We start from the raw sequence: 6,659 nt of genomic DNA, 5'->3' as shown, positions 1-6,659 counted from the left end.
TGATCAATTACAAACACTATTCTCATAACAGAAATTTTAGACTCTAATAACATAATATCGACCAAGTTTAACTAAATTTGATTGATATACGCAAACTAATCTATTTGAATTACATAGAAGAATACAAGAACTAAATCATTGTGCATTCGAATTATGAAAAGATTGTAATGTTTAGTTTACATAAGACATCACCGAAATCTTGAATACCTGTGACCCAAAAAATGACACTCACTCAAACTTTTCGGTGTCGAACTACAGTAAGACCGAATATTAGTATGTATTGTGAGGCATATATAAAAGAAGAGTTCACCTTAAAATGAACATATTATATATATATATATATATATATATATATATCACTATTAGGATTTGTTGGACTAATTAGTTTAATTGTCCTTCTCGAATACACAATTCGATAATGATTCCGTTCGACAAGTTATGTTACGAAATTAATAACAATATAAAGTATAAGTTTTATGACCGAGTCGAGTATTGGATACTCTCTCCTTAAGACGTTATTCGTCCCGCAATGGTGCTAAGCCGGGTTGTATATACGAATCGTCTCCCAGGATAAAACAGTCTTACCTTCTTGAAGCGCAGCACTTCGTTCTTCAAGAAACTTCGAACCAAATATATAGAGAACTCTCTTAACTTCTTAGACTTCTAATGCAAACTCTAAACTCAGAAAACTAATTGATTTTTCTATGTCTAAAATGAAATCTGGATTATGTATATATAGAGATGATTGTGACTATATGGAGAGACATCTATATGGAAAGACATGATCCTAGGGATGTGTCTCTTTTAATTTTAATTCAACCAAGGCAATGGTTGAACCAAGGCAATGGTTCAAATTGCCAACAATCCCCCACATGAATTAAAATTTATTCTATATGAAAACTATGCAAACTGACAATGCATACAAACTAAGAGAGTTCATATGGAAGTTGTTGCATCAGGAGAGGTGGCTTTTGGCTTTGAACCTTCCTTAGTGTATGACTACCGGACTTACTAATTGATTAGTGAACATGATGTCATGAACTATTCAATTTTCGCAGTAAGTCGATACAATAGCCAACACACAACTTCTTCCGTACATATTTGATTCTTTGGTTGTGTCCTTTTTGGCCCTGGACAGCTCCTGGATTCATGAGTGCTTTAGAGAATTCCGCCTTAAGACATTCTCATAGAACCGGCATCAGTTCTACACTCACATAGGTGATGTCCTATGAAGAGTACCCTGACGTACCCCACTTGTTTACACAAGAATATAGGCATCAAAAAGCATCGCTTATCCTATCACCTGACAGGCAACACTGATACTTAGGAATGGGTAAGAGAATGACTCTTTCAGTGTTACTAGCGAGTATTTCACATTTATGTTGTCCCTTTTGAACCTAGATCTTGGGATCTCCAGTCAACTAGGTTGGGTTTCTATTGTGATCTACTCATTTACTTTAGGCTTTAAGCCCATTCCCCTTGATAGCTTGTACATTTGCTCTTTCGATAACCCCTTTGTAAACGGATCCGCTAGGTTATCCTTTGATTTTATATAATCAATTGTTATAATTCCACTTGAGAGCAAATGTTTAACGGTATTGTGTCTTCGACGTATGTGTCGAGATTTTCCGTTATACATTTTATTATGTGCCTTGCCAATTGCCGATTTACTATCGCAATGTATTTTAATAGCAGACACCGGTTTTGGCCAAATTGGAATATCCTCTAGAAAATTACGAAGCCATTCAGCTTCTTCTCTAGCTTTGTCTAAAGCAATAAACTCTGACTCCATGGTTGATCTTGCTATGCAAGTTTGTTTTGAGGACTTCCATGAAACTGATGCACCACCTATAGTAAAAACATAACCGCTTGTGGATTTAGAATCGTTTGTATCTGAAATCCAATTTGCATCAGTATACCCTTCAAGAACTGCAGGGTATTTGGTAAAATGTAACCCATACTCCTTAGTATATCTTAAATATCTAAGAACTCTTATCAGAGCACTCCAATGACTTGTATTTGGATTGCTCGTAAACCTACTCAATTTACTTACTGAGTATGCAATATCAGGTCGTGTACAATTCATTAGATACATCAAACTACCAATTATCCGAGAATATTCTAATTGGTTAGTACTATGACCCGTATTCTTAGTTAGATGTAGACTAAGGTCTACTGGAGTTTTTACAACTTGATTATCATTTTTGTTGAATTTCTCTAAAATTTTCTCAATATAATATGATTGAGATAAAACTATTCCATTAGAAGTTCGACATATCTTGATTCCAAGAATTAAGTCTGCTTGACCTAAATCTTTCATATCAAATACTTTTGATGTCATTTTCTTCGTAGATTTGATCATATCTAAATTACTACCCATTATTAACATGTCGTCTACATACAAACATAGAATTATAACTCCGTTGGTAGTAGATTTAGTGTAGACACATTTATCACACTCGTGAATACTAAAATCATTTGACAGCATGGCTTTGTCGAACTTTTCGTGCCACTGTTTTGGTGCTTGTTTTAGCCCATACAATGACCTTATTAATTTACAAACTTTCTTTTCTTGACCAGATACTATAAACCCTTCTGGTTGTTCCATATAAATTTCTTCTTCTAATTCGCCATTCAAGAAAGTTGTTTTAACATCCATTTGATGTATCTCTAAATTATATAGGGCTGCTATAGCAATTAGCACCCGAATTGATGTTATTCTCGTAATAGGAGAATATGTATCAAAATAGTCTAATCCTTCTTTTTGTTTAAATCCTTTTGCGACAAGTCTTGCTTTGTACTTGTCTATGGAACCATCCGTTTTTAATCTTCTCTTGAAAATCCATTTATAACCCAATGGTTTACATCCCGGTGGAAGATCTACTAACTCCCATGTATGGTTCTGAAGGATAGACTCAATTTCGTTATTTACGGCCTCTTTCCAAAATTGAGATTCAGGAGAGGACATTGCTTCTTTGTATGTTTGCGGTTCTTGTTCTAACAAATATGTGAGGAAATCAGGACCGTATGTTTTGACAATTTTTTGTCTGTTGCCTCTTCGGAGTTCCTCTTTATTTTCTCCTGCTTGTGGTTCTTGAACCACATTCTCTTTATCATTTTGGTTTGTATTTTCATTGTTACTAATATTCTCAAATTTCCTCTTTTGAGAAATTTTCTCATCGTCTAATTTACATGGAAATATGTCCTCAAAAAATGTAGCATTTCTTGATTCGATTACCGTATTAACATGTAAGTCTTGAATTTCAGATTTATGTATGAGAAATCTTTATGCACTACTATTATGTGCATATCCTATGAAAATACAATCGATAGCTTTCGGTCCAATTTTGACCTTCTTTGGTGTAGGAATCGCCACTTTTGCTAAACACCCCCACACTTTGAGGTATTTATAAGAAGGCTTTTTTCCTTTCCATAACTCATAAGGAGTTTTATCCTTTTTCTTATGAGGCAATTTGTTCAAAATATAGTTTGCTGAAAGCAAAGCTTTCCCCCACAAATTTTGGGGTAATCCTGAACTTATAAGTAATGCGTTCATTATTTCTTTTAAAGTTCGATTTTTTCTTTCAGCGACTCCATTTTGCTGAGGCGAATAAGGAGTCGTTGTTTGATGGATAATACCACTTTCGGCACAAATATCAGGAAATGGTGATTCATATTCACCACCTCTATCACTTCGTAAAGTTTTGATCTTTTTATCGAGTTGATTCTCAACTTCACTCTTATATATTTATGTATCAGTTGTAACGATTCTGTATATCTTTCAACTGAACGGAAAGACGACTTAGTCATTCTAGATTTGACACAACCTTTCACATTTATGATTGGGATTTAAGTCGAATTTAGGTATAAGGTCCATGTTAATTAATCTTCTTAAATCGTAATTAACATGTCCTAACCTCACATGCCACTTAATACAAGAATCAACAATATAAGCGGAATCATTAATTTTATTAATATTAGGAATAATAGTCATTACATTCATTTTGAATAGACCTTCACTTAAATATCCTTTCCCACGTACATCCCATTAGTAGTAAGAACAAAATTACCCGATTCAAATACAAGCTTAAAGTCGTTCTTACTTAATAAAGAACCGGAAACTAAATTCTTTTGGATGTCGGGTACATGAAGAACATTTTTCAAAGTTACTTCATTGCCAGATGTGACTGTCAGTATAACGGTCCCATTGCCTTCAACTTTAAAGGTTGTCGAATTTCCCATAACCAAAGGTTCGGCATCTTCCACCTTTTTATAAGATGAGAATAATCCTTTATCTGAACAAATATGATGAGTGGCACAAGTGTCTACCCACCATTCTCTTGGATTATTAACCAAGTTTGGTTCAGAAATAACGGCACAAAAATTTATCTCTTTAACACCACCAGACAAATTATCTATCACTTTGTCTTCCGTCTTTTTCTTGTAATTTTTCTTCCAAAGTTTGGAGCGGCAATCTTTGACAAGATGCCCTTTCTTGTTACAATTATAGCAAGCCTCTTTGAACTTCTTAGAGTTCCCTTGATATTTTCCTTTACCAGAAAAAACAACGTCAATAACCTTATCAAGGTTTTCCCCATGAGAAACATGAGTTGGGGGGACAAGAATTTTGTTTCTGATGTTGCTTGCCATTTGTCTGTTAAATACAAAATTTAACAGACCTCATTAGAGTCCCACAATATAATATTGTAATTGCATTTCAACACACTGTTATATATTATATTCGTTTCAATTCAAACTAACTAGTTAAAACTAATAATATGCATATATAGAAAGCAATAAAATAGCACGTCAATATTATTGAAGACTTTGTGTAAATTCAAACATGGTTACAGGAGAATCTAAGTTATCAAGACACCTTCGCGATAAAGTGTAATCTACATACTACTTCTAACATTATAATTGAAACCCAATAAATTGTGGCCACCGCCCTGGTCTCATTGTTTCTTATGTGATAGTATGTTACTATGTTAACAAAAACTGATAACTAATAGTTCATGGAACTCTCTGGACTCCTCATGAAGGAAAGAATCAAATGTAACATGAATAATTAAATTGGACAGTAACTATGGCAATCACTTGTTACCCAAACATTGCTACTGTCTACTCATATCTTATGGAAATAAGAAACCCAACTTTTCATGCATTGGTGTACTTGGGTATAACCCCATTAAGTTGAACAACAGAGTCAGACATCACTTAAGTAAGTCTAATGATAAATTATATAATTCAAACTTGAAATTACATCAACAAGCGCTAACATAAACCAAATCAATTTAACATTTGATGTCAGAAAGTCAACATACTGTAGTAGACATACTTATAACATTATATTGCCAATATGTGGTTGCCACTACATGGGTCTAGTTAGTTTTCTGAGATGTATAACAGGAATGTGATCAATGTCTTACGGAAATCGGATTTATAGGATATTTAAACTAAACAGTCAAGTCCTTATTCATTCCCTGTACTAAAGACAGAATATTCTTAGGTTATTATTATGGTAAGTTGCTCATGGTAGTTCTGTATAAGAACCATAACCTCTTGACAACGTGCAACCAATTTGAAATAGGCATATGACGATGATGAGGGAACACAATCTTGCATGTGTACTTCAGGCATGTCTTTCTTTAAAGTCGTTTCTATACTATTGATCTTAATTATAATAACAATATTTCAGAACTATTAAAACGTCCCTGGAATAGTGGTGCATAAGTAACTAGAACAGGAAACAAAATAACTATGACAGACACTTATTTATTTAGGCAAATAACAGTAACATCGGGCATCATCATATTATAAGGGAATTAATTTGTCGAACAGAATTTCGAGAAAGTTAAAAGGAATAACGTCTTAAGATTGTTCGACTAATTAGTTTAATTGTCCTTCTCGAATACACAATTCGATAATGATTCCGTTCGACAAGTTATGTTACGAAATTAATAACAATATAAAGTATAAGTTTTATGACCGAGTCGAGTATTGGATACTCTCTCCTTAAGACGTTATTCGTCCCGCAATGGTGCTAAGCCGGGTTGTATATACGAATCGTCTCCCAAGATAAAACAGTCTTACCTTCTTGAAGCGCAGCACTTCGTTCTTCAAGAAACTTCGAACCAAATACGTAGAGAACTCTCTTAACTTCTTAGACTTCTAATGCAAACTCTAAACTCAGAAAACTAATTGATTTTTCTATGTCTAAAATGAAATCTGGATTATGTATATATAGAGATGATTGTGACTATATGGAGAGACATCTATATGGAAAGACATGATCCTAGGGATGTGTCTCTTTTAATTTTAATTCAACCAAGGCAATGGTTGAACCAAGGCAATGGTTCAAATTGCCAACAGGATTGTCTTTGATTCTATTTTGACACCCATCAACCATAATACACATTTATAACAAGCATATGTATAGAATCATAAAACTGGCTAAAGATGGTGGAGGAAAATTTATCGTGGTTAATTTTGGATAACCGGAACACAATGGAATGAACTAAGTTGGTGTGGTTTAGTTGAGAATGAATAAGGATTTTATAGAGAAGTAGAGTAGCTTAAAATTCAAAACCAATCCATCGATGAACATTAAATTGAAAGAGGGTGAATGAAAAAAATTGGTGGTAGACAGAAAGGTCTGT

The 6,659-nt window shown here is 33.8% G+C and overlaps 1 long non-coding RNA gene across 1 annotated transcript; it reads right to left on the bottom strand.

Annotated features, from left to right (window-relative positions):
• Nucleotides 1-3,950: 3,950 nt before the first annotated feature.
• Nucleotides 3,951-6,331, bottom strand: LOC147567719 (uncharacterized). Its single transcript, XR_015237867.1, has 2 exons — nt 6,094-6,331; nt 3,951-4,654 (listed from the first exon to the last, which is right to left on the bottom strand). It is a non-coding gene; the product is annotated as an uncharacterized LOC147567719 (long non-coding RNA).
• Nucleotides 6,332-6,659: the final 328 nt, after the last annotated feature.

The sequence above is a fragment of the Eschscholzia californica genome, unplaced genomic scaffold (assembly GCF_041429995.1).
Source record: "Eschscholzia californica isolate CP2 unplaced genomic scaffold, dmEscCali1.0.p SCAF_1, whole genome shotgun sequence".
Classification (NCBI taxonomy): domain Eukaryota; kingdom Viridiplantae; phylum Streptophyta; class Magnoliopsida; order Ranunculales; family Papaveraceae; genus Eschscholzia; species Eschscholzia californica.
Note: the sequence above shows the minus strand (reverse complement) of the source record. Positions and strands in the feature narration are given on the sequence as shown.